Consider the following 26,810-nt stretch of genomic DNA (forward strand, 5'->3'; position numbering starts at 1 on the left):
TACATTTGTGTTGGATCCGTTTCATCTACGTGAGAGTGTTCATGATAATATATTTATGCCGTGTACTGGGTGGCCGAATATTAAGTACAAAGGTAGTGGTAGTAAGTATCATATCTAGTAATACAGTCAGGGAATTGTACCCCTCAGTTACAATTGGTCCTTCGAGCCGGAGGGTAATTAGTGTAATATTAATATAGTGTTATTAATATTGAAATGGCCTATGATGAACACTCCACGAAACGATCCTCCTAACCAACGCCCGCAGCGCGAACGACGGCTCCCTCAGTACTTAGAGGCTTACGCTGTCAGTCAACAACCTAGTCTTCTACTAACAGTAAACGCGGTAAAACTAGAAAGTAAAAGTATGTCTAACCCCAACGCCCAGACTACCCCGACCATAGAGGCCCCTACGGGCTCTAATGTAACTGACCAAGTTCACGGTGGGGACCAGTGGGAACCAGACATGACTTCACACCCCGCCAGTACTGAAGAAGTAGTCCCCGATGAGTCCCGGGAGGAATACAACGCTACCGAGAGAGAACTCGGCACGGAAGAAGACGGGGAGAGCACCGTGGAGATAGAGCTCCAAGGCTCCGCAAGGAGTACCCCGAGGGAAGGCTCCCCTATACAACCGCCTTCTCCCAGCGAGGCAGAGAGGACCCTACAGCAGGCATTCCTCGTCAGCCTGAAAGCCTCTACTGAACGCGATAGACTCCAGGGTGAACGCGATCGATTGCAGATACAGCAACGGAGCGAAGAAGAGCACATACGCCTGGAAATAAGACGCATTCAGATGGAAGAGAATGTGGCCCGAGACCGAGCAGACAGCCAGCGAGCAGCTGCTGGTGCTCTACGGGACGCAGAGCGCGACAGACAGCAAGCGCAACTAATAGAACAGCTGATCAGACGGACAACACCCTCTCCCTCCGCCAGAGGCTCCAGGAACTCGTCTAGACACACCTCCAGGGCGGCATCCCCTAGCCGAGTAAACAACCCTGAACTTGACCAACAGACGAGGTCTATACCCCCCACAGACCACCTCCCCCCACCGGTCCAAGCGAGACCTAGCAACCGGGAAGGAGCAGCATATCCTGTGGAGAGGCTAAACCAGAGACTACAAGCACTGGATGACCTAACTGAAGACGAAGAGGAAGAGGAGGAGAACCACGCCCGAAGACAGCACAGTACTCTACCGGACCAGGAGGTCCGGTACAGCCCAGGCTATACTCCCGCGGAGCTGCGCTACAGACCCCCGACTCTATACACGGGTGAGCACGACGCACGACCCGCACCGAGGAACAGCACCTGGACAAGCGGGCCATGGTACACTGCCGGTACCAGCCCATACCAAGAAGCGGGAGGAGACTCGCCTAGGAGGCCTCTCCCCCAACGCTCGCCGATGTATCCACAGTCAGCGTCATACATTGGCACGCCTATGGTACCCGACTTCACCCAAGAGAACCGGGCCCAGTATACAGAACTCTGCATGTGTCTGGAGACCATGTTGGTGGATGTATTGGATGAACGCCACAAATACGCCATCCTACTGCAGCACTTAAAGGTGCCCCGCGCACATAATATAGCGCTCGCCTACGTGACTTCCACCACCCCATACACAGCAGCGCTGGTAGCATTGGACCAGAGGTATGGGCGCATATGGGATTACGTGATCCAGGAGATCCGACACATCGACCGCTTACCCCCAGCAATAGACAATCGAGCACTGGACGACCTGTCCATCAGAGTGCAGTCCCTGGTAGGGATGTTGGGAGCGCAAAGAGAGAAGGGGAAGTATGAACTTTACGCCAACTCAAATGTGGAAAGGATCCTGGAGAAGCTGCCGCCCGCTCGTCAGGAGCGCTTTAGGCGGCAGAGGGACCACAGAGACCCGAATGGCCCCGAACCGAACCTCCTCGATCTAGCAGACTTCCTGGCGAGAGAAGTCTGCAGCCTACGGCTAGATACATTCGGACGGAGCACCCCTGGCTCCAGAGAAGGAACCAGACGACTAAATGATGGAAGAAGATCGGTGACTGTGATGCACCAATCGGAGTCAGTACCGAGCAGCAGGAGCCACAGTACCCCCTCCAGAACGGAGAAGTGGAAGATAGTGTGCCCCTACTGTGAGAAAGAACACTGGCTAGCGCAATGTGACTCCTTCCCCAAGCTGAACGCGGAGGAAGCAGGTCAATGGATAAAGTCCAACAAGCGCTGTTTTCGCTGTGCGCGCTCACACATGGCAGCCGAATGCCGCTTAAAGAAAAGGTGCACCAAGTGCGATGGAGCCCATCTGGACATACTTCACGACAGTAACAGACGGCGCCCTTCACCTGCACCATCCAGCCGCAAAGCGAGCGTCATGTACATCGATCCCGCCAGCAGCAGTGGAGCCCGAGTACTCCTAAAAGTAGTGCGTGTGACACTAAGCTACCAGAATAAAGTCCTGGACACTTACGCCGTCCTCGATGACGGGTCAGAGAAGACCCTGCTGCTCGCCTCCGCTGTGGCCCAGCTAGGGCTGCGGGGAGGCGAAACCCAAATGACAATTCGGACAATAAGACGAGATTTGAAGACGATAAAGGGCGAGAATGTCTCATTCTCTATCGCAGCAAGCGGCCAGCCTGAGCGACGGTACCAGATTGCAGACGCTTTCACCAGCCAAGAAATAGGACTGTCGCGGTACACATACCCCGTCGCCAAGCTGATGGAGAAATATGCACATCTGCGCAAGTTACCGATCCCGCTCATAGACAATGCTATGCCGACCCTGTTGATAGGCTCCGACCATGCAGACCTCATTGTCCCGATAGACCGGGTTCATACCGGACCCCGAGGCTGTCCTGCAGCAGTCGAGACCCGTTTGGGATGGACTCTCCAAGGCCCGCTCGCCAAATCTCTCAACCGAAGTACAGCCACTAGATGTCTCCACTCCCGAGTCACAGAGGGAGAAACCGCACTCCTGCAACACGTAGAGCGGCTATGGAGCTTGGAACAAATGCCCTTTAAGAATGGAAAGAAAGACATTCGCTCTAAAGATGACATTTACGCCATTCACCTCCTCGAGACAGGGACCAAGAGAGTCCCGGTCAACGGCGTGTTGAGATACGCCACGCCACTCCTGCGGCGAGAAGGAATGCCTACTTTCCACGCCAAGACAGACGCCATAGAACGGTACCTGCTGAACACGGAGCAGCGCTTAGCCAAGAACCCCGCCCAAGAGAGTGTATACCGCGCTGAGATTGAGAAGCTCATCACAGCGGGACACGTCACAAAGATGGACATTAAAGAGGCTGACCAGACCACTGAATCGTGGTACGTGCCCCACCACAAGGTCCATCACAACGGTAAAGACCGCATAGTATTTAACTGCAGCTACCAGATCGGATCCCAAAATCTGAATAAAGAGTTACTGCCCGGTCCCACACTCGGCCCCTCCCTACTCGGCGTTCTACTCCGCTTCCACCAGGAAAAGGTGGCCATCAGCGGGGACATTAAAGGAATGTTCCTGCAGGTGAGATTAGTAGAGGCGGACAAGCCCCTGTTACGGTTCCTATGGAGAGAGAAGCCAGGAGATGAGCACCCAGCCATCTACCAATGGGAAGTCCTCCCCTTCGGAACGACGTGCAGCCCCTGCTGTGCGACATTTGCACTACAGAAACATGTAGCAGAGGACCCAGCAGCGGACGAAGAGGTCCGACACAGCGTAAAGAACAGCTTCTACGTAGACAACTGTCTACAAAGCCTTTCAACCCAGGAAGAAGCCGAGGCTCTCCTGATTAAACTCCGCGCCTCATTGATCAAAGGCGGCTTTGATCTCAGGCAGTGGGCCAGCAGCGATCCGCAAGTACTGCGCAGCCTCTCCTCCGAGGACAAGGCAGCCAGCAGCGAGACCTGGATGGCTACAATCCCGGGAGAAGCCCAGGAGATGACCCTGGGATTGGTGTGGCGATTCAAAACAGATTCGCTTCACTACAGACACAAGCCCCTGACTACGGAGCAGGGAAGGCCGGCGGCGGCGCCGACCACCAGACGGAGTGTGTACACAACACTCGCCCGACAATATGACCCGCTAGGATGTATTCTACCGTACACCACCAGGGCAAAAATGATTGTACGAGCATTGTGGGACAAGGACCAGGGCTGGGACGACCCCATTCCCGCACACCTTGCATCCACCTGGAGAGAGGTGGATGCAACTCCCAGGCGTTAATATGCGCCGAAGCTACTTCCCACCCACGGTGAGGCCAGAGACATGTAAAATGGACTTGCACGTCTTCAGTGACGCCTCAGAGGTCGCATACGGATCAGTAGCCTACTTGCGGGCCCAAGACCAAGGGGGAGAGATCTACACAGCATTTGTCCTCGCCCGCTCGAGAGTAGCCCCACGCAAGCAACAATCTATCCCACGTCTAGAGCTCTGCGCAGAACTTAAGACCCACCTCGCTCCAGCACAGGTTGATTTCCAATTCAACCCCCCAAACGCACCCCACTTCGGTGGCACTTGGGAACGAGAAGTGCGCTCCATAAAGACAGCCCTGTACGCAGTACTTGGGGCCCAGACTGTGGCGGAAGAAGTCCTAATGACAGTCCTCACGGAGATTGAGGGAGTACTTAACTCGAAGCCCCTCGGATATGTCTCCAGTGATGTGGCGGATATCGACCCAGTTACCCCCAACACACTCCTGATGGGGCGGCTAGATCCCACATTACCCCAGACGGTGTACCGGCCTGAAGAAGCGAACGGCCGACGAATGTGGAGGTACAGCCAAGTATTAGCCGACAAGTTTTGGAACAGTTTCCTACTGCACTACCTACCGTCTCTACAGACCCGCCAGAAGTGGGTAAAGGAGAGAGACAATTTGACAGAAGGAACAGTCGTCATGATTATTGATCAATCACTGCCCAGAGCTATGTGGCCGGCCGGCCGCGTAAGCAAAGTGATCACCGGTGCCGACGGCAAGGTCCGAGCAGCTGAAGTGCTCGTCCAGGGTCGCACTTACACCCGTCCCGTGGCAAGGCTCATAGAACTGCCTCGACTCCCAGACACAATCGATGATGACCATGACCCTACAACCCTATGACTTTGTGAAGTTGACTGACCCCTACAGCAAACCCTTATGTGTAAATAGACAACGCGATTAATCTGTCTCCGTTTAACTGATTAGGTCTGGGACCTATTCAGGGGGTGGCTGTTGTGAAGGGCCAGATTAAACCGAATATATATATTTATTTATATATATATATTTAATTGTATTTGTATATTCTCTAATATTCCCTGATATCCCTTGTATATTCCTTGTACAATATGCATTGAATATCCATTCTAGCCTACTGAACATCCCATAATAGTCTCCATTCTACTATTGGTCGAGACCTTGGTGCCAGGCTGCCATACCCCTCAGACCCAGTTCAAACGTACCGCTCGACATGTACGAACAAGTCCTAGTTCCGCGTAGGAATTTGGCTACCGCACCACTAATGGGACTATTTGTTCATAGTGCGTATATATATACTGCGCTACTAAAGTAGGACTTTCTTTTCAGTCCAGTTTCTTACCCTCCAATAGAGTCACAGACGTAAAGCCTCCCCGCGATGCCACGTGTGGGAGTAAGGCCAAGTTCGCCTACCATCGGTATTGAGACATCGTGTATATTAATATTTGAATAGTCATATTTGGCACTATATCGTCGAGTTGGACGTAGTCTATTAAGCTAATAATAGTCTGTTAATATATAGTGCTTCGTGCGGTGAGAATACTACCGTAGTCAGTACCCCATCGTTTCGGGCAGAGAACTGGCTGCTTACCCAGGGTGGTTGACCCTATGTGAAGCTGCACCCGAGGAGCCCCAGAGCCTACGAGCGAGTGGACCTGTATACTGGATTATTCTACCGACGACAGCCCGCCTTCCCAGGCACGGATTATGCTTTGGATACTTTGATTATTCTATGGATAAAGACCCCCGACACTACCGTGTGTTGGAACCCCCCCCCTGGAGAGGACACAAGGTGAGGAGACGCTCTGCAAGACGAGGTCTCTCCACATCTCTCCCCCGTGGACCGGAGAGAGCCGGCCCACAAAGAGTCCACCTGCTTTCATCTGTGGTCCAAGGATCGCCGGCGCATTGAACGGCACTACAGTGGGTTCTCCTGGGATACCCTTGGCCGGACGAGGCAGCTGGATTCTACCCCCCCCCCCCTCCTACTCCTGTCGGCTTACAAGCGACCGGATTAACCCCCTCTAGTGTATCCAGCCTATAATCATTAAAGTATCATTGCTGTTATTCCTTAACTATTCCAGGTCGTATATTTACCACCTGCGCCTTCAGAGATTGGACATTATCTATTGATATACCGACGAATACTCCTTGCCATAAAAGAGCATACTATTTCAATTCATAAATGTAATTAAGTGATTAAGTGTTTAGTCTACACACCATCGCTGTGTAGGCAATAAAGACTTGTTTCTAATTCGTACATTTGTGTTGGATCCGTTTCATCTACGTGAGAGTGTTCATGATAATATATTTATGCCGTGTACTGGGTGGCCGAATATTAAGTACAAAGGTAGTGGTAGTAAGTATCATATCTAGTAATACAGTCAGGGAATTGTACCCCTCAGTTACACTGACGTTTGAATTGACTTGACTTTGGTTGATTTAAGAAGAGTATCAAGACCTTATCAATGAACTATGAACTCCTTGCGCACAAAAAAAACGGAAAAAAAAAGACAAAAAATTGCAACGAAATTTGTATTGTGGTGTTTTATATTAATTGAAGTATTGGTAATTATTACTGTGAAATGAGATTATGTAATAATTAGGGGCCGGATTTTGGTGGTGACAGGTATACACAATTCGGGTTGTTAGGGTCACGTCATTGATCACGTCATTCACAAATGGGTCACGTGGTGTCGTAGTAGTAAAGTCAGCTGTTCACCTGCGGGTTTCGGGAACAGTAACAATGAGGGGGTGAACGGGGAAGTCACACTTTGCTGACCGCACGTACGCTACACTATGATGAATCAAACCGTGACTCATTCTACTTTTTGATACTATATGAACTGTTTTTAACTACAATAAACTAACCAAACACAGTATCCTGGATCCGTGGTTATGTGGCGAACGGCGCGTCTGGCAGGTACCATTATTTCCCCGTGTTAGTCTCTCGGTGACTGCAGAATGTTTGTATAGTCACCATACACATAGATTCATACGAAAATACTGTCTAGAATATAAATATGTTATCGTTTTCTGCAGTAATTCCTAGAACGCTAGTTATAGGCCTAAACGCATAATATAGATTATCGATTGCAGTTTATTCGTGATACACGCTATATTAAAAAATCCAACTGAATACGATCCTAAACGTTATGACTCATCATGCGCGGATGAACAGGGGGGGGGGGGGGTTCATTATAATTCCGTGATCGTCAGTAAATGCTTTATGTAGTATGGGTGATATATTGATCAGAGCAGTTTGCATTAATAATAATAAACAATCACGCTGAAAGTAACGTTACTGTCCTCTTGCCGTTCGCCGATCAGACTGGAGGAAAAAGATCTCACTTATTTGACGTCGATCGACTAGATCCATTTCCGGTTTGTATGGCGAAATAAACGCCCAAATCATATCGATTATTGAGTTATGGCAGCGATCCATATTCACGGATGTATGTCTAGAGTCCCGCAACAATATGTGACTGCCGGACGCATTTCCCAGATGCACAGAGATCACCAGAGATCCATGTCCGGTTGTAACTTGCCCGATCATCCACCAGGTGGCGGTATTGAAGCGTTGCACGGTTGTGCCGAGTCCCACTGTCTCAGCCGAGGCTGGGTGAGGGAATTATGAATACCATGGCGAAAAAATTAAATATGATCTCAATAACGTTGTGCGCCGTGGAATGGCGAAATTCGCATGACCTTGAAACCCGTCGTAAGCCGTTTTTGGCGGTGGATGTGTTAAGGGTGTGCAGATACATCATTATCTGTATCTGTTTAACCCCATTAAGCTTACCCCACATTTTGCATAAAATGCCTGACGATTGAATACCCAAAGTCATTTGCGATTTATTATACTTTATACTTATAGCACATGCATGAGTCTGGTCTCTTTTGAAAGGTAACATTTCTTACACAATAAAGAAAAACACAATTCTATGTATTCAGATAGAAGACCGGAATTGGGCATGGTTTATACCAGACTCTTTCTGGCAACAATTATTGTACAGTACACAATGGGGAATACAAGATGGGTGTATCAGACATAATCAAATTGATACATGTATGTTCTAACCTAATATCCCTTGGCAATGCAACGGTGCCTTCAAAGCATGAAATTGATTTAATATTGGTACATCTGTTTCTCTCCTTTATTGGTATTTTTGATTGTATTAATTATGAACTGTCTGAACCACACCACCACCCCTGGTGAGAGACATTGAACAATTACAACTGAACGGTAGTACATAACCAGTTTTATTTCTTTATGTCTCTGTGGGAGATCAGACCCCCTTCCCCCCTCCCTTTGAGGATCTCCATCTACCCATCTTTCCTTCCTACCCCCATCCCTCACCCCATTCATTCATACCCTTCCCCACCTTTCCATATGTCCCCAAATATGTCATCATTCTGAAAGATTTGCCTATTATTTACTCAAATGTATTATGTATGAATATAGCATTTTACTGAATTGCATATACAGTAAATTGTATTAGTATTTTAGTTCATGTCATCTCTCTGCCTTGCTGTTTCAGATGGCGTCATTCTCCTGATCGTTAGGTAGCACGAATGGGGCTAGCCCCTATCAATGCAAGTGTAGCCGGTTCAACGCTGAACCTGCCACTACTTCGACCATGCCTTGAGTGGGAGTCGAACCCCGGGCGTCCGCACCGGGGCCAGCATCGCAAACCGCTGCGCAAAGAAAGGAATTCCCTTCTAAGCGCTCAGTTTGGATGCCTCTGGGGAGTGAGTTTTACTTCTATGTGCCGTAGTCACACTATCGCGGCACATATCCGTTACATTCACCCCCCCTAAACTCACACCACCCAAGGCATCCGGGTCACGGCAACACTGTAGCCGGTTAAACGCTGAACCTGCCACTAATTCGACCATGCCTTGAGTGGGAGTCGAACCCCGGGCGTCCGCACCGGGGCCAGCATCGCAAACCGCTGCACCAAGAAAGGAATTCCCTTCTAAGCGCTCAGTTTGGATGCCTCTGGGGAGTGAGTTTTACTTCTATGTGCCGTAGTCACACTATCGCGGCACATATCCGTTACACAAGGTGTACTGTACGTGGGAAAATCCAAGTCTGCATGCTCAGGGTGTTGTATCATTCACAGTAGACCACATCAATTTGATGGCAAGTGGGGCTCGGAGCCCCTAGCCCCAAGTGTACGTCATTTCAGGTCAGCTCCAGCACCTGTTAAACAGGGTGTTCCCCAGGGTTCTGTGCTAGGTCCACTCATTTTACTATCTACCTCCTCCCACTGAGATCATAAGCAACATGGCCTCCACTTCCACTCCTACGCAGATGACACGCATCTTTACCTCCACATCAAACCCTCGGCTCCCCTCTCTCCCCCCTCCCTCACTGCCTGCCTCCAGGACATAAAAACATGGATGGCCACTAACTTCCTCCAACTCAACAGCAAGAAGACTAGTTGTAGCTTCCCCAGCCCTCCTCCAAAAGATTGACCGCCTTGTTCTCTCCGTGGATGGCTGCTCCATCTGCCCCTCCACAGAGGTAAGGAACCTGGGCGTAATACTGTACCCAACCCTCTCATTTCACCCTCACGTCAAGTCTGTCACCAGGTCCGCCTTTTTACACCTCAGAACCATTTCCTGCCTCTGCCCTTCACTCTCCCGACACCTCAGCGGAAACACTCATTCATGCCTTCATCACTTCCCGCCTCGATTACTGTAACGGAATCCTTCTTGGTGCCTCGCTTACAGTACGTTCAAAACTCAGCTGCGAGGGTCCTCACGCGCACCAAACCCTGGCAGCACATCACCCCTACCCTGCAAAAACTCCACTGGCTCCCCATCAACTACTGAATCCCCTACAAGATCCTCCTCCTCACCTACAAATCCCTGCATGGGTTGGCCCCTTCCTACCTGACCGACCTACTCCACCCCTACACTCCAGCATGAAGCCTCCGCTCCTCTAACTCCGACCTCCTCACCATCCCCTGCACCAGGCGTTCCACACTGGAAGACCAAGCTTTATCTGTAGCTGCCCCGAGCCTGTGGAACTCCCTCTCCCCCTCCATCCGAGGCTCTGACTGGCTGCTCATTAAGGTCTAATGTGAGCTGTATGCATGCCCGCCTCTCTTGGCTTAACATTGAAAATAGATTGTCTTTTAATATACTTATGCTGTTCAAGTTGGTCATGAGCAGTAAAACTCCTGTTTTTATACATAATCAGATTGTTTTTAGTAATACTGTGCACGAGCATTACACTAGAGGTTCCAGTAGTGGGCAGCTTGAATTGCCAGGTCCTAAAACCAACGCTTTAAGGATATCTTTTATTTTTAGAGCATTGACTCTTTGGAATGACCTGCCTCAAAACCTCTGCTGCATTTACAGTAGATTCACTTTAAAAAATAATATTAAATAGTTTTTAAATTGTTTTTAACACTGTAAAGTAATTTTTCGTTTTTGTTTTACACTGTAATGTAATTTTAGCTATCTTAATTGTTACAGTAGTTTCATTATGCATTGTGTGTACTGACTTTTAATAATTTTGTTTTTGCAATAATAATGTTTTTTTGTGTGTGGACCCCAGGAAGACTAGCTGGTTGCTATGGCACCAGCTAATGGGGATCTCTAATAAAATCAAATCAAAATCTGACGACCATCAACCTCTTCAAAACCCACCTAAAAACCCACCTGTTCACACTTGCCTTTGCGCAACACTGCCCTGCTCCCATGTAGCCCACCCCTTTCCCCCCTGACTCTTTTAAGTTACCGATCCCGTTGTTTCTGTTTTTTGTTTATTTTTTTCTGTTACTGTTTCGTCCAATTGGACAGCACCTTGCCTCCTTATTATTATTTTTTTTCTTTAATTTGTTTTATTTTTCCTGTATTTTTACCCCCTCTTTTATATAGCTTCTCTCTCTTGTAAAGTGTCCTTGAGTCTGAGAAAGGCGCTTTTCTCTAAAAATTTAATTGATTATTATTTCAAAGTTGATTGGCTGGTGTCGTATTTCAGTCGGCAAAGAAGCTTTTCATTGCTAACGGCAGCTACTGTAGCGTAAACTACCTAATGTTACCTAGTGACGTTACGTGAAAATGAACAAGGTGGATTATTTACTCAAGCACAGGTTTAAACTAGTGCTGTCAGGCGATTAAAATTTTTAATCTAATTAATTACAGGTTTTGTAATTAATTAATCTAATTAATCGCATTTTAATCGCATATTTATATTTCATATTCATATAAATATTTAAAATTCAAGGACATTACATTATTGTAGCAGGTGACTGATCAATTAAATACACCAAGAAGAATGCTTTAGAAATCAATTTTATTAAATAAATAAAATAAATAAAATGAAAACATACCTCTCAATAAGGTAACATTTGTTGCTGATACAGCTAACAGTTTACACTAAGCTACAGTATCCTCAAATCAGGGTCTACTGCAGGGTCTACTGCAGGATCTAGTGCAGGGTCTACTACAGGGTCTACTGTATGCATGACATCTATTCCTCAGCTTGTTTACATTGTCTGAGTGTAAGGCTGCCCTCTTCTTTTGGACTATGTGACCTGCAAGTGAAGAATGCTTTAGAAATCAATTCTATTAAATTGAATAAATAAATAAATAAAATGAATGAAAACATACCTCTCAATAAGGTAACATTTGTTGCCGATACAGCCAATAACAGTTTACACTAAGCTACAGTATCCTCAAAAATCAGGGTCTAGTGCAGGGTTTACTACAGGGTCTACTGTATGCATGACATCTATTCCTTGAGCCAATTGCTAAGACAAACAAGCTTCAGCTTGTTTACATTGTCTGTGTGTAAGGCTGCCCTCTTCTTTTGGACTATGTGACCTGCAAGTGAAGAATGCTTTAGAAATCAATTTTATTAAATTGAATAAAATAAAATGAATGAAAACATACCTCTCAATAAGGTAACATTTGTTGCTGATACAGCCAATAACAGTTTACACTAAGCTACAGTATCCTCAAAAATCAAAACAGCCCACAGCAAGCTAGTGTCTGGGGGCATGACTACAGGGTCTAGTACAGTGTCTACTACAGTGTCTGGGGGCATGACTACAGGGTCTAGTACAGTGTCTACTACAGTGTCTGGGGGCATGACTACAGGGTCTAGTACAGTGTCTACTACAGTGTCGGGGGTCTTTATCCATGGAATAATCAAAGTATACAAAGCATAATCCGTGCCTGGGAAGGCGGGCTGTCGTCGGCAGAATAATCCGGTATACAGGTCCACTCGCTCGTCGGCTCTGGGGCTCCTCGGGTGCAGCTTCACGTGGGGTCAACCACCCTGGATAAGCAGCCAGTTCTCTGCCCGAAACGATGGGGTACTGACTACGGTAGTATTCTCACCGCACGAAGCACTATATATTAACAGACTATTATTAGCTTAATAGACTACGTCCAACTCGACGATATAGTGCCAAATATGACTATTCAAATATTAATATACTGACTACAGGGTCTAGTACAGTGTCTACTACAGTGTCTGGGGGCATGACTACAGGGTCTACTACAGTGTCTGGGGGCATGACTACAGGGTCTAGTACAGTGTCTGGGGGCATGACTACAGGGTCTAGTACAGTGTCTGGGGGCATGACTACAGGGTCTAGGGGCATGACTACAGGGTCTAGTACAGTGTCTACTACAGTGTCTGGGGGCATGACTACAGGGTCTAGTACAGTGTCTACTACAGTGTCTGGGGGCATGACTACAGGGTCTAGTACAGTGTCTACTACAGTGTCTGGGGGCATGACTACAGGGTCTAGTACAGTGTCTACTACAGTGTCTGGGGGCATGACTACAGGGTCTAGTACAGTGTCTGGGGGCATGACTACAGGGTCTACTACAGTGTCTGGGGGCATGACTACAGGGTCTAGTACAGTGTCTGGGGGCATGACTACAGGGTCTAGTACAGTGTCTGGGGGCATGACTACAGGGTCTAGTACAGTGTCTGGGGGCATGACTACAGGGTCTAGTACAGTGTCTGGGGGCATGACTACAGGGTCTAGTACAGTGTCTGGGGGCATGACTACAGGGTCTACTACAGTGTCTGGGGGCATGACTACAGTGTCTACTACAGTGTCTGGGGGCATGACTACAGTGTCTACTACAGTGTCTGGGGGCATGACTACAGTGTCTACTACAGTGTCTGGGGGCATGACTACAGGGTCTAGTACAGTGTCTGGGGGCATGGTCTACTACAGTGTCTGGGGGCATGACTACAGGGTCTGGGGGCATGACTACAGGGTCTAGTACAGTGTCTGGGGGCATGGTCTACTACAGTGTCTGGGGGCATGACTACAGGGTCTACTACAGTGTCTGGGGGCATGACTACAGGGTCTAGTACAGTGTCTGGGGGCATGGTCTACTACAGTGTCTGGGGGCATGACTACAGGGTCTGGGGGCATGACTACAGGGTCTAGTACAGTGTCTGGGGGCATGACTACAGGGTCTAGTACAGTGTCTGGGGGCATGGTCTACTACAGTGTCTGGGGGCATGACTACAGGGTCTACTACAGTGTCTGGGGGCATGACTACAGGGTCTACTACAGTGTCTGGGGGCATGACTACAGGGTCTACTACAGTTTCTGGGGGCATGACTACAGGGTCTACTACAGGGTCTGGGGCATGACTGCAGGGTCTAGTGCAGGGTCTAGTGCAGGGTCTACTGTATGCATGACAAATCTATTCCTTGAGCCAATTGCTAAGACAAACAAGCTTGTTTACATTGTCTGAGAGTAAGGCTGCCCTCTTCTTTTGGACTATGTGACCTGCAAGTGAAAATAGCCTCTCACATGGCACAGAGGTAGCAGGAGTAGCCAGATATTTGCGAGCAAGAGGAGACAGCTGTCCATAGGCTTTTGCGTGAGCTGCCCACCACTCCAGTGGACAGTCATTCATTCCGATGCTGGGCTCAGCTTTGTAGAGGTCTAATTGTCCTGACAGTACCCTGACTTCATCTGAATCAGAGTCTGAAGACAGCAGGAGGAGGGTCCTCTTCGCTGGTGGCTCGTCCTCTGTGGCTTGTGGAGCAGCTTTGTCTGCTTCTGGTCCTGGCAGCATCTCTTTAAGCCAGGTCCACACCTAATAAGAGGGACAATTAATTAGTTGCATAGGACTTTTCATGACAGCCTAAGGACTTAACACTGGTCTTCTCATTCACACACACACCTCATCCCTCTCGTCCTTTGGTACGCTCTTCAAGTCCTTGAATCGCGGGTCGAGGGCTGTAGCCAGCTTCAGCCATCTGTTGTTGAGGGTCGCTTTGCGTGCGTCCAGGTCCTTCGTGAAGCTGGCCTTGAACTTTACCATGTAGCCCGGATCCTCCTCGTTGAGGTCCATGATGCGGTTTAGGTGGCAGAGTGCGGGGAGCACCACAGAGCATGAGACGTAGGTTTCCCCTCCAAGGAGCTCAGTCACATACCTGCAGTGAAACAAGAGAGCGAGAGAGAAAGAGGTGAAGGTGTGTGTATGAGAGGGAGATAGGTGTGTGTATGGGGGAGAGAGGGGGGGTGAGGTGTGTGTATGGGAGAGAGATAGGTGTGTGTATGGGGGAGAGAGGGGGGGGGGGTGAGGTGTGTGTATGGGAGAGAGAGGGGTGAGGTGTGTGTATGGGGGAGAGAGGGGGGGGGTGAGGTGTGTGTATGGGAGAGAGATATGTGTGTGTATGGGGGAGAGAGGGGGGGGTGAGGTGTGTGTATGGGAGAGATAGGTGTGTGTATGGGGGAGAGAGGGGGGGGGTGAGGTGTGTGTATGGGAGAGAGATAGGTGTGTGTATGGGGGAGAGAGGGGGGGTGAGGTGTGTGTATGGGAGAGATAGGTGTGTGTATGGGGGAGAGAGGGGGGGGTGAGGTGTGTGTATGGGAGAGAGATAGGTGTGTGTATGGGGGAGATTGGGGGGTGAGGTGTGTGTATGGGAGAGAGAGAGTGGGGTGTGAGGTGTGTGTATGGGGGAGAGAGAGAGAGGAGGGGGGTGTATGGGGGGAGAGAGAGAGGGAGAGACACTTACCTGCAGGGCTCAAGTACAAGCTCCAGCTTCTTCAGTTTGTCACACTCTGTGGGGGTCAGCATGGACAGCTTGTGGTTCTGTTGGGCCAAAGTGGCAGTCACAGCCTCCTGGTTCCTCAGGTACCGTGAGATCATGGCCAGTGTCGAATTCCACCTTCCAATTCAATAAAATAACTATTAGTCCCACTGGGGGTTGTTAATGCAGCATGATGCAATTGTACAGAATACAAAGAAATAAACACACACACACACTAAATTTACCCTAAGCATACAACAGGTAGTTAAACAGTCTCACCTTGTGGATACATCTTGTATCATGGGCTCTTTTGCTTGTCCGAGGGCAGTCTGCTGCTGCTGCAGTTCTTCTGTACTGGCAGGGCTGTGCTTGAAGTGGCCTACAATCTTGCGGCACTTTGCCAGGGTGGTGTCAAGGCTTCTGTCCTCAAGGGAGACTGTGATGGTTCTTTGCAGCACGTGTGCAGCACATGGCATGTGCTGGAACGGCATATAGCGCGCTGCTGCTATCATATTACGGGCGGAATCAGTCCCAATAGATGTGACTTTATCTTTTATATTCCACTCCTCTATTACGGTGTTGAACTGTTCAGCACACGCATCGGCGAAATGGCGGCCCACAGTTTTGGTCACCGTTAATGCAAATGATTGCAGTTTCCACTCAGTATCGATCAAGTGCACTGTGACACCCAAATAATTATGATTGCCCACCGACGTCCAGTGATCACCCGTTAGGGCCATTGGGCCAGCCCGTGCCAACACTTCTTCCCTCGCCTCCCTCTCTGTGTCATACATGTTGTGGATCCTTTTCATCACTGTAGCTCTCGAGGGTAGCTTGTAATTTGGGTCAGACGACGCTATTCGAAATGACTCCGCTAAACCCTTATCTTCCACTATAGCTATTGGCCTACAATATTTTGCTATCCACTTCGCGACGCTGTTGGTTAGTTTGTCTGTGGTGGATTTACTCAACCGTTTGCCTAACGGTAATTCTCCAAGAGTGGTTTGACGAAGCGTGCGAGTTGCTCTGGAGCTAACGTTAGCTACACTGGAGCTGCTCGAACAACTTGCCTGGACATGTTTAGCGTTCATGTGATACGTTAGACTAGAGCAGCTTCGGTGATACGCAAATTCTTTTTGACATAAGCTACATATTACAATGGTCTTGTTTACTGTCCCATCTATATTCTTTTTGAAATTGAACTTGCCGTTCATAGGTCCCAGGAGTATCGCCTCGGGTGATGCTGACATCTTGTTCCAGCTGAGCTAATTCCTTTGTGTGTTTGTTTTGTTTGATAGACGACGCATGTGTGAAGTGACGATCAAGTAGGCTACGGGTCATTCAATGGGCCAAGTTTAATACGCCCAACTCAAGCGTGGATTTCAAAATAAAAGCGCACCGATTTGCCACTTGTCTAAAGTAAATATAGGTCGGCTGTAATTAATTTTGCGTCAATTTTCATAACGCGATAATTTGCTGTGTAATTAATTAATCTAATTAACGCGATAAACTGACAGCCCTAGTTTAAACCCCTGAATTTGGAGGAGATAATTTAAATCAAACACCTGGGTCCACACCAAGCCACTTACTTACGCCTTTTACCCCGTTTGGGGCATAGGCCGTCAACAAGGATTCTCCAAGCACTGGATATCGTTATAACTCAAACAGCTTGCAAAGGTAACCGTTAACATCAATCCATGAGAACAACCTAGAAGAGGCTTTTACTGAGACCGTTAGTCTGTCTAAAATGATCATAACAACTCCTATGATCCGAGTGAGAGGAACTTTTCCACCTTAACACATTGTGCGCCATAAACTGCGTAAATCGTTATTGCCCGCCATGCGTTGAACGCCAACAACGCCGTAAAGATCTTTTTTGGGATAAATATAATTTTTTTTGGCCATGGCATTCATAATTCATCCAGCCTCCATCCGACTGCAGCGGCACCCTGTCTGAGATTGCAACGCCTCAATACCGCCGCCTGGTGGATGGTCAGGCGAGTTACACTCACGTCAAACCGGAAGTGGCGGTCGGTGCATAAAGGAAATCCCTCCGGCAGTCATATCTTGTTACAGGACTCCAGACAAACACTCGAGTGCATTTGGATCGCTTTCGAAACGCAATAATCAATATGATTTCGGCGTTTATTGCGCCATACAAACCGGAAATGGATCTAGGAGATCGGCGTCAAATAATTGGGATATTTTTCCTCCAGTCTCATCGGCATACGGTAAGAGGACACTTAACGTTATTTTCAGCCCGATTGTCCATTTCCTTGTTTGCAATCAGTCTGATCAATATATCAACCCTTACTAAATAAAGCCATTACTGACGATCAAGGAATTATAAACGACCCCCCCCCCCCCCCCCCCCCCATTTGAATTTTTTAATAGAGCATGTATAGGAAAGAAACGCCAATCGATAATCTATCATATGCGTTAGGGCCTAGTTATACGAGTACTGGCTAAGCGTCCCGCTCTTAAGCCATACCGAGATATACCTCATCTCATGTACCTAGTGTACTCCATCAACGAATAAAACCAAATACACCCAGCACCTGCCAGGCCCCGCCCCTACTGCCATACTATATAGTACTGGGCGTGGCCACCACTCACTCTTCCTCAGAAAAAATCGTTTCCAAGGAAAAGTTTTCCCAAGGGAACTCAGGGCACGCTAAGAGCGGGACGCTTAGCCAGTACTCATATAATAATAATAATAATAATACATCTATTTTATATAGCGCTTTTCCAGGTGCTCAAAGACGCTTCACATGGGCAGGAGAGACAAACTATGGCAAAACAAAAAAACAGAACAAAACAGAACAAAAATAATACATGACAAAATAAAATAAAACCGACAGAATTAGAGGTCAAAAGCAAGATTGAAAAAATTAGTTTTGAGGGCTGATTTAAAAGATGTCAGGGTGTTTGCATCACGGATATGGCTGGGGAGGGCATTCCAGAGGGAGGGGGCAGCAGCAGCAAAGGCCCTGTCGCCCCAGGTCCGGAGCTTGGTCGTGGGAGGTGTTAGGAGGTTGGCATCTGCAGACCTAAGGCGACGGGTGGGGGCGTGTGACGGTGGAGGAGGTCGGACAGGTAGGGAGGGGCAAGGTTGTTGAGGGCTTTAAATGTGATGAGTAGTATTTTAAAATGTATCCTGTATTTGATTGGAAGCCAGTGGAGGTCGTGGAGGACAGGGGTGATGTGATCAGAGCGACGGGTGGAGGTGAGCATGCGGGCAGCAGAGTTTTGGACATATTGGAGTTTATTGAGAATAGTGTTTGGTGAGCCGTAGAGGATGCTGTTGCAGTAATCTAGTCTTGATGATATGAATGCATGAACCAGTGTTTCAGCAGCGGAGAGTGATAGACGAGCAATGTTCCAGAGGTGATAGAAGGCAGATTTGGTTATGTGGTTCACATGGGGGAGGAAAGAAAGGGTGGAGTCCAGGATGATGCCAAGGTTACAGACGTGAGTGGAGGGGGTGACAATGGTACCATCAATATTTAGGGTGAAATCCTGGGTATGGCTGGTGAGGGATTTTGGACCGATAATGATGATTTCTGATTTATTGCAGTTTAATTTGAGAAAGTTATTTTGCATCCATGTTTTGATGTCTGTGAGGCAGGTGCTGAGGGTGGAGAGAGTGGCTGGAGTGATAGTCTTGGTGGAGAGGTAGAGCTGAGTGTCGTCTGCATAACAGTGAAAACGCAGGCCATGTTGGAAGAACCTGTCGTTATATATTCGTACTGGCATCGCGTCCCGCTCTTAAGCCATACCGAGATATGGGGTAGAGCGGACGCGAGGCCTGACAAATGCACCCCCTGAGGACCTGTAAGCCCACATCAGGGGGGAGGGGAGTCCCGTCACCCCATCCTTCCTAATGAAGAGGGGGCGCAGTCAACTCCACCCGAGTGCGAGCAAGAGGGAACTAGAACCTCTTGAACACACAGCACAGGCGGAACCACGTGTGACACAACACATTGTGGCCCACACCCACACATCCCTGCTACCCCACCAAGGACGGGAAGCAGGAGAGGCCACAGACCTCAGAACCGCCTGGGAGACAGAACCCCCGGTCATGTCCATGAGGTAAAACCTTACAAAGGGACTCGGGGAGGACCATGAAGCTGCAGCACAGATGTCCTCCACCGAGGCCCCACCCAGCAGAGCGGCAGAGGCCGCCACCCCACGAGTGGAGTGCGCCCTGACGCCCCCAGGGGGAGCCAACCCGGCCAACGTGAAGCAAGGGCAATGCCCTCGCACAACCAATGGGACAGGCGCTGTTTCGACAGTGCCTTACCAGCACGAGAGCCACCGTAACAAACAACTGAACGTTAGCCCTGAGGCCCTGAGTACGGCTGAGGTAAACCCCCAAGCCCGGACCGGACATGACAGGTGAAGGCCCACATCCAACTCACTAGCGTGAGGAGGCGGAGGAAACACCTGAACCATAATATCGCTTGAGCGGAAGCACTCCGGATATTTTTAGGCACGAAGGCTGGATTAGGCCGCAGAGTGGCACCGCTATCGGAACGAAAGACAGGCACTCTGGCCATACCGAGAGAGCACAAAGCACACCCACACGTTTTAGCGGAGGTGATGGCCAGCAAGAACGCAGCCTTCGAACGACAGCCGTTCCAACAGCGCTTGCTCAAGAGGCTCAAACGGGGCCAAGGACAACCGACGAGGACCAATTGAAGATCCCAGCTCGGAGCCAAAGAGCGTTTCACCGGCTTAAGGCGTCAACGCCAAGCAGGAAACGCTTCACAAGAGGGTGGCCTTACACCACAAATACGCCACTTACCCGCGTAACCCGCGATAGTGGAAGGAGCATGCGTGTTCCGGATGGTACCAACCACAGAAGCATCCATCCTCTCCAGACTCTCCCTCTCACCAGCCAACCTACCAGCAGCTGGCCCAGCACAGGGAACTAACACAGAGACCCGTGCGCTTGAGAGAGGGCCTGCGATGACCAAGGAACAGGCCATGACGGGATACCAAGAGCTGGATCAGGACCGGGAACCACACAGCTGCGCCCCGGTCCGGCACAACCAGGATCAAGGACCTGCGCTCCTCAACGTACCCACCCCAACAACTGACCTAACAGATGTATGGGGGAAAGAATCCCAGGCGGCACGGCATCGGTCCCAGACCTGCCTGACTATGTCCGGACGTAATCCCCACCCATCAGGGTGAGGACCGCCCCGCGACATTACACCTGTACCCACATTCACCCTGCCGTGGATGTGGAGAGCCCTCAGGCCGCGCAGATGGAGAACGCCCATAACCAGCCGCCCGCCGCCCGGTGCAGACGGGGGGAGCGTACTCCTCCCTGTCTGTCGATATATGACACTGACGTCGTATTGTCCGTCCTGACTTGCCTCTCACCGGGTCTATTTCCATACTGGAAAAGAACCACCTCCGTAACCTCCTCCTGGGGTGAAGAGGAGGCCAAGAGGGACCACGGAATGAGCAGATGCCCTCATACCGAGCAGGCGTATCACGGACAGCACCGTAACCGTCCTAGGACAGAACCTCCCGAGCGTGTCGCAACACGCTCTGAGAGGGATGCCCATAGCACTCCACCCGTTGACTGGGAAGAGGAGTACTCTACTTCCAGTCTACAGCAACCCCAGGCTGGTAGGAACCCTGCTTGGCATGAGACCTGACGATCCACCTTGACCGCCAAGGACCAGAACGTCGGCAGGGCAGAATACACTTCGTAACCCCTGATGACGCAGAGGCCCCAGTGCGGCCTCCACGCACTTTGTGAAGATGCGGGGAGCCAGAGAAAAGCCGAATGGCAGCCCCTGGTACTCATACGCTAACCCTGTAAGGAAGCGTAGGTATGCCCTAGGACGGAAGATCGGAGATGCGAACACGCATCCTATAGGTCTATGGAGGAGAACCAGACCCCCACCTGACAGTGTTCAACAGGTAGGAGATGATCCAAAAAATACTGAACCTTCCCATGGTCCAACATGGGTCTGACAGCCCCCCCTCCCGATTTCTCAGGCACCAGAGAACACCGGGAGGAAAATGCCATGACGATGGCTTTCTTCGTCCACAGAGATCAGATCTCATCGACCAGAGCTGTCACTGCTGGTGACCCTGACAATAATAGGGTCTGTACCAAACCCGAAAACGGGTGGGGTTGTGTAAATACAAGTCCCCGCCTCAGCGTTCTCTCCATCCACCTCGACATATGGTACTGCTGTAGCCATATGTGATGACACTCCCAACGCACTCGCCACCATGTGGCGCAGGTCCGCTAGGAATTGTAGATGGGCGGCCCGGTCCCACCCGCTGTGCGTAGCCAACCCTGGACCCGTGCGAGCAGAGCGTTCCGTGTCGGGACATCTGACCCTGACACTACCCACGAGGCAATCGCACCCAAGGGGGGACCCCGACAGAAAGGGCCGGTTTGATACGGGGGAATCTGACATCAGTTCTAGGTGACAAAAGCTCCCCCACTGAACACCCCTCCAGAACATGCTCAGGAGTTGTTCTGCAGCCGGACATGCAAGGTGTGAGGCCCCCATGGGTTCCTACACACCGTAGCCCTGCAGTGATATTACTACCACCCAAATCACGCGCGCCTGCGAGACCACTGCCAATCTTTCAGGAGTGGGAGGCACCAACATGATACCTGGCCTGGCGAAGGCGAGGCCGGGGAAGCCCGCACTGTGTGCCTCAAAAGGTTTTGAGGCCCCCTGCTGACAACACTTATAGTTGACAGACGTAACACCAGGCTCAACCAACACAGCTTATGGTGTGGGAGCCGCTTGACAGCACAACATTCAGACCCAGGCTCAGCCATCAACTGGGTGTCAGCCCCTGTCCCCATGAGAAGCGAAAAAAAGGAAGTACATATATATATTAGGGCTGTCAGTTTATCGCGTTAATTAGATTAATTAATTACACAGCAAATAATCGCGTTATGAAAATTAACTCAAAATGAATTACAAATTTTTTTTTTTTTTTTTTTTTTTATAATAATTTTTTTTTGTATCTCATTCATTTCATAAGAACGTAGAATACACATTTACAGATTTTTTTTTAATATGGTCCATTTGCATGTTCTTGGTATCTGATTCTAGGGACATCTATGAATCTCAGGGAATGTATTCCCAGTGTCAGAAATACTGTGGGCTAGATCCACAAAGAATGGATTGTACGGTGCAAGTTGCACCCTTACTTACAATTCATTATGAATTGAAAATGGGGGACCCTGATGTAAACAAGACGAAAGTCTTTCTCTGGTCTGCATCCCCTTAACAATTGTGTGTATTGAGCCGTACTGTATTGTACCCATTCTGCAATCTGTTAATAACATTTTCATTCAATCAATCAATCTGCGCGGTGATTGATTGAATGAACATTTTATTTTGAGTAAATTGTAATGAACCAAATGAGAATATCAATAAATTTTTTTTTTATCTTTGACTGTGAATAACACCATGCTCAAATTGACCAGACCTGAAAAATCTAAGCAAATTAATAGATGGAAGATGATTAAACAGAAGGTTTTGTAGATACAGTACTGAATTCTGCCATCCGGACACATGCAATTTGAAATATGATTATAGAATATAGAATATGAGGCATAAAATGGTAATGCGATTAAAATGCGATTAATTAGATTAATTAATTACAAATCCTGTAATTAATTAGATTATTATTTTTAATCGCCTGACAGCACTAATATATATATATATATATTTTTTTTTTTAGCTACGTATGACCGGTAAGTATAAAGGAAGTTGGGTTTATCTAGACAGGTAGCCTAAGTGTAGTAGGTAAGGTATAAAGGTAAGTATATTAGGTTACATTATTTTACCAATAGCAGATCAGACAACTCTTCAGCCATTGGGGTTCATAGAAAATATTTTATTGGCACCACTGCTGTACAAGTCTCTTTTTTCACATGAAAGACACAACATAATAATAATAATAATAATAATAATAATAATAATAATAATAATAATAATAATAATAATAATAATAATAATAATAATAATAATAATTATAATAATAATAATAATAATAATAATAATAATAATACATCACAGGACAGAAACGTATTGCAATAATGACAAGATAAAATAGAATAAATAATAAATTATATTGATAGACATTACAACAGAGATTCCTAATTACAACAATAATTGTTCACCCAAGGGCTGTCTACTATTAACAAACCTAAAACATGTTACCCATTGTAGGTCATTCACCAGGTCAGAGCGAAATAGTAAATTATAGGCACAACTCCCAATATCAGTAACGGGTCTATTGTTCTAAGAATAACATTTGTCTAAAAGCCCAATAGCCAGCAAGGCCACTGGACTGGAGACCAGAAGCAGAGCAGCCATTGTAGTGCTGTACACGTATTTTAAAGTGTTTTATCACTCAATACATTCAATTAATAATAAACTAAATTAATTGTATCACTCTATCAAGTTGCCCCATGGCATGAAATTATTCATTCATATTAATTCAAGTATTTGCATGTGAGTGAAAGGTACATGCATTGTTTCAAATATTGTATTGCCACCAGTGCTGTGCTTATTTACATTTATACAACTGGTTACAAATCAAACAAAGTATTTTAAACAAGTGTTTTCTCACTCAATTATCAAGTTGCCCCATGACATGAAAGGGATTCAAGTATTTGGATGAATGCAAGGTACACACATACTATTTTATTGCCTCCACTGCTGTCAGACAACTATTTACTTCTCCAAGTATTAACATAAATGACCACTCATTAGCAGATCAGACTTTTCTCTTGTAGTACTTTTACCACTGGATGGCACTATCACTAAATACTAGGGCTGTCCCCCCTAAGGATTTGGATAGTCGACTATGATTGGCCAAAATTTAGTCGACAAAAAAAAAATATATATATAATATATATATATATATATTTTTTTTGTATCATTCCATTTGGGCTGTGGGGGGTGCTTAATGTCTGAAGGAGTCGACTGAAGGCTTCTTGTCCTCTGCAAAAGCATGCAATTGGTCCACTGATGGATACATATTTGTCTAGTCTAGTGTGTTCATTAGATGGGTGAAATCCTCTTTCAGTGCCTCTGTGCCTGTTTTCGTAGGCAGTTAGCCTCTGGTATGCGTGCCATTAGTGTTAGCCACGCTTCTAGGCCTCTTTTCTTTTGGAAAGAATGATACATTTATTATTATTATTTTTTTTAATAATTATTATTATATATATTTTTTTGTATTCGACTAAGAGGTTGGCAGTCAACTACGGCTCCTTTCGACCGATTAGTCGACTAATAGGGGTCAGCCCTACTAAATACCACCTCTGCTTGTAAATGCTGTATGGTGCAACAAGCTCTGGTAAATATACAACAGGTTATGGGCCCAGATCGACGCTAAGAAGCTACACAGAGTTTTGTGTGAGATGAACAGTAATGTGGGATTTCACAATGGATGACAAGCTGTTTATTGACCGGCTGAGCGGACCAGAGAACTGGGCAACTGGAAGTTTCAGATGGAGCACTATGAAGGACTATGGGGTATGCTAATGGAGACAGATACATTAGCTGCAGATGATAATGCTCAAGCACGGGCTGAGTTTGATAAATGGAGAGATATATACAATATACAGTAAATAAATACAGTAAAAATATACTGAGGTCTACAGTAGGTGTAATATTGCACAGTGCTGTTTCAAAACTAAGAGTCCAGGAAGATGGTAACTGTCACTCTATGCTCAGTGATGCAGTGAGGCACAGTGATGCATTGTATAGTCTGATGGCTGTTGGAATGAAGGACTTCCTGTGCCGTTCAGTGCTGCATTTGGGTAGTGTGAGCCTGGCACTGAACATGCTCCTCCTGTCAGCCAAGTCTGTGTATAGTGGGTGGGAGGGGTTTTCCCTGATGGCCTGGAGCTTAGCAAGGCTCCTCCTCTCCGCCACCCTCGCTAGAGAGTCCAGCTCCACCCCAACCACGCTACTGGCCTTCCTGACCAGCTTATCCAGCCTGTTTGTGTCCCCTGCTCTGTAACTAACCAGCATTATGCATTATTATTAATTTGAGGCATATATACATATCTTCTGTATATTGCTATACAGGCATGTATAGCAACCTATAATTGACTCTTTGATGTCCGGCTCTGACCTTTTTTGATTGATTGATTGAAAACTTTACAGTTTTCTACATTATGACTACAATACAGTACGGCTCAATACACACAATTGTTAAGGGGATGCAGACCAGAGAGAGACTTTCGTCTTGTTTACATCAGGGTCCCCCATTTTCAATTCATAATGACATTTATGACATACACAACAACATACAGATATATATCATGACATTTATGACATACATCTACATGACATAGATATACAGTACTGTTACATTTGTGACATACAAGATATGCAAATATACAGTACTGTTAAATAGAGATCCTAACAGAAAATATATACATATGAGGGGGAGGAAACTGTACATTATTTCGGAGGGGGTGGGAGGGGGGGTTTAGACATTTACGGGGGCCAGGTGCTCTTTGTCTTTCTTTGAGAGCGGTTTTGAAGGTGGGATAAAAAATTTTTTTACGGCTGTGGGTAGGGCATTCCACATTGATGTGGCATAATTGCGAAACATGTTTAGTCCCTTGTTTGAGCCGAATCTGGGTTGAACATGAAAGCAGTGAGGTAAGTTTGTTCTGACTGAATTTGCAATGCACCCGGCTTCTCAGTCTGTCGTCGTTGCACTTCCAAATTGCAATCAGCGCTGGAGTTGTCAAGGGTTGGTTCTTGAAGCAGTCAAAATGCGCTCCTTGGCTACACCTACAATGGTTGTCAATCATTTCGACATCAGCTGTGACCGGTTCAGAAGAATCCACATTGAACTTGAGAGGTTATGTATCCTTTATTCCTTCTGCGCCGACAAATTATAGTCCCCTGTGTAACTACTGTAACCAGAGTGCTACGGACTGGTTTAAATTTGCATCAGCTTGCGCCAGTGGCGGTTGGAATTCCCCACGGGCCCTGAGGCGAGATTGACAGCTCAGGCCCCCCCCCCCTCGATATTTATTGTATTATTAAAAAAAAGAAATATCAATTTTTTTTTTCCAACATGAAACAAAACATATCACAATACAATAATAATACGTCAAATGTATATACTCTCTTTTCTGGACTCTTTTCGTATCACAAACAGTACTGTATTTGCAAATCTGGTATGTCATGTATAGATGTAGCACTACTGTATCTGTATGTCATTATGTTATAATGAATTGAAAATGGGTCTGCATCCCCTTAACAATTGTATGTATTGAGCTGTACTGTATTGTACCCATTCTGCAATCTGTTAAATAAAGTTTTCATTCATTCACCATGACATGTTTAGGTATTTGGCCAGATCCAGCTTGTCTGTGATGAGAGTGTTTTCTGTCTTTATGATTGACTATCATCATTAGATATTTCAGTTTCGTTATTACAGTAGCTGGCTAACAGTACTAACTGGCTAACAGTACTAACTGGCTAACAGTACGTTAGTTGACTAATACCAGAGTCAGAATTGGGTAATAGGCC

This window comes from Notolepis coatsorum (assembly GCF_963971535.1).
Source record: "Notolepis coatsorum genome assembly, chromosome: 16".
Taxonomy (NCBI): domain Eukaryota; kingdom Metazoa; phylum Chordata; class Actinopteri; order Aulopiformes; family Paralepididae; genus Notolepis; species Notolepis coatsorum.